Here is a 2,617-nt window from a genome sequence, read left to right as displayed (position 1 = left end):
TATCTTGCAGATCTGAAATTCTATGTCCATTAAACTCTCCTTTTTCTCCAACCTGCAGTTCCAAGTAACCACCAGTCTACTTTCTGTTTCTATGAATTTGACAACTTTGCATACATTACATAAGTGGAATCGTACAGTATTTGCTTTTTTGTGACTGACTTATTTCGTTTAGCATAATGTCCACAAGACTCCTCCATGTTGTAGCATGTGATAGAATTTCTTTCCTTTTTAAAGCTGAATAACAGTCCAGTACATGTATATACCATATTTTGCCTAATCATTTACTTGGGTTGCTTCAGCCTCTTGGCTATTGTGAATAGTGCTGTGTGAATGTGGTTGTACAATTATCTCTTTGAGACCATGTTTTCAGTTCTTTCAGATATACACCTAGAGGTGAATTGCTGAGTTTTTATTTTTTTTGTGTGTGCGGAATCTCCGTACTGTTTTTCCTAGGGGCTGCGCTGTTTTACAGTCCTACCAACAGTGCACAAGAGCTCCAAATTCTCCACATCCTCACCAACACTTGTTATTTTCTACTTTTTGGATAGGAGCCAACCTAATGAGTATGATGTGATACCTCATTGTAGTTTTGATTTGCATTTCTCTCATGATTAGTGATATTGAGCATCCTTTCATATACTGTTGGCCATTTGTATATCATCTTTAGAGAAAATTCTTTTCAAGTCTTAGCCTGAAAAAAAATTTTTTTAATTAAAACTCGTTTCATGGTATTTAAAGCCCACCATGATCTGGCCTCAGTTTGTTTTCTCTGCTTCCAAATAGCTGTTTCCCCCATCCCTCCTCCATTCTGTCATGTGTATCCGTGTGAAGAGACCACCAAACAGGCTTTGTGTGAGCAATAAAGCTTTTTAATCACCTGGGTGCAGGCGGGCTGAGTGCGAAAAGAGAGTCAGCGAAGGGAGATAAGGGTGGGGCCGTTTTATAGGATTTGGGTATGTAAAGGAAAATTACAGTCAAAGGGTGGTTGTTCTCTGGTGGGCAGGAGTGGGGGTCACAAGGTGCTCAGTAGGGGAGCTTTTTGAGCCAGGATGAGCCAGGAAAAGGAATTTCACAAGATAATGTCATCGCTTAAGGCAAGGACTGGCCATTTTCACTTCTTTTGTGGTGGAATGTCATCAGTTAAGGCAAGGACTGGCCATTTTCACTTCTTTTGTGGTGGAATGTCATCAGTTAAGGTGGGGCAGGGCATTTGCACTTCTTTTGTGATTCTTCAGTTACTTCAGGCCATATGGGCATATATGTGCAAGTTACAGGGGATGTGATGGCTTGACTTGGGCTCAGAGGCCTGACATTCCTGCCTTCTTATATTAATAAGAAAAATAAAACAAAATAGTGTTGAAGTGTTGGGGCAGTGAAAAATTTATGGGGGGGTGGTATGGAGAGAGAATAGGCGATATTTCTCAGGGCTGCTTCAAGTGGGATTAGGGGCGGCATGGGAACCTAGAGTGAGAGAGATTAAGCTGAAGGAAGATTTTGTGGTAAGGGGTGATATTGTGGGGTTGTTAGAAGAAATATTTGTCGTATTGAATGATTGGTGATGGCCTGGATGCGGTTTTGTATGAATTGAAAAACTAAACGGAAGACACAAGGTAAGAGAAGGAGAAAAAACAGGTATTGAAGGACTAAGAATTAGGAGGACCTAGGACATCTAATTAGAGAGTGCCAAGGGAGGTTCAGCATAGCCTTGCCAGCAGGGATTATTTATTTACTTTAAGAGGGAATTTAGAGTGGCGGTTTGGAATAGCACTAGGAGATATCAGCTGTGATGGCTTGGAGAAACCATGTAAACCAGCAGTGTAAACACGAGCAGGGCATTTATGAGTAGTTGAGAACGGTGAATAGGAGTATGACTAGACAGAAGATTGTACGGATGACAAGTTTTTTGGGTGCAGTCCAAGTTGGGCTGGTGTCTGGAATGAGACTGGGGCTTAATAAAAAGGAGTGTCCACACAGGAGCTCAAATGGGCTGTAACCTGTAGCATTCCGAGGACAGGCCTGAATTCTGAGAAAGGAAAGTGGTAAAAGTATTGTCTAGTCCTTCTTAAGTTGGTGACTGAGCTTGGTGAGGTGTGTTTTTAAAAGGCTATTAGTCTGTTCTACCTTTCCTGAAGATTGAGGATGGTAAAGGATATAAAGGTTTCATTGAATACTAAGAGCCTGAGAAACTGCCTGGGTGATTTGACTATTAAAGGCTGGTCTGTTATCAGACTGTATAGAAGTAGGAAGGCCAAACTGAGGAATTATGTCTGAAATGACTGCAGTGGCCTTCTCAGACCCTGTGGGAAAGGCCTCTACTTATCCAGTGAAAGTGTCTACCTAGACCAAGAGGTATTTTAGTTTTCTGACTCAGGGCATGTGAGTAAAGTCAATTTGCCAGTCCTGGGCAGGGGCAAATCCCCGAGCTTGATGTGTAGGAACGGGAGGGGGCCTGAAGAATCCCTGAGGGGTAGTAGAATAGCAGATGGAACACTGAGAAGTGATCGCCTTGAGGATAGATTTCTAGGATGGAAAGGAAAAGAGAGGTTCTAAGAGATAGGCTAGCGGTTTGTAACCTAGATGGAAGAGGTTATGAAATGATGACAGAATAGAATGGGCC

The sequence above is a fragment of the Mandrillus leucophaeus genome, unplaced genomic scaffold (assembly GCF_000951045.1).
Source record: "Mandrillus leucophaeus isolate KB7577 unplaced genomic scaffold, Mleu.le_1.0 Scaffold1199, whole genome shotgun sequence".
NCBI classification, from domain to species: Eukaryota; Metazoa; Chordata; class Mammalia; order Primates; family Cercopithecidae; genus Mandrillus; species Mandrillus leucophaeus.
This window is presented reverse-complemented; position numbering follows the sequence as displayed.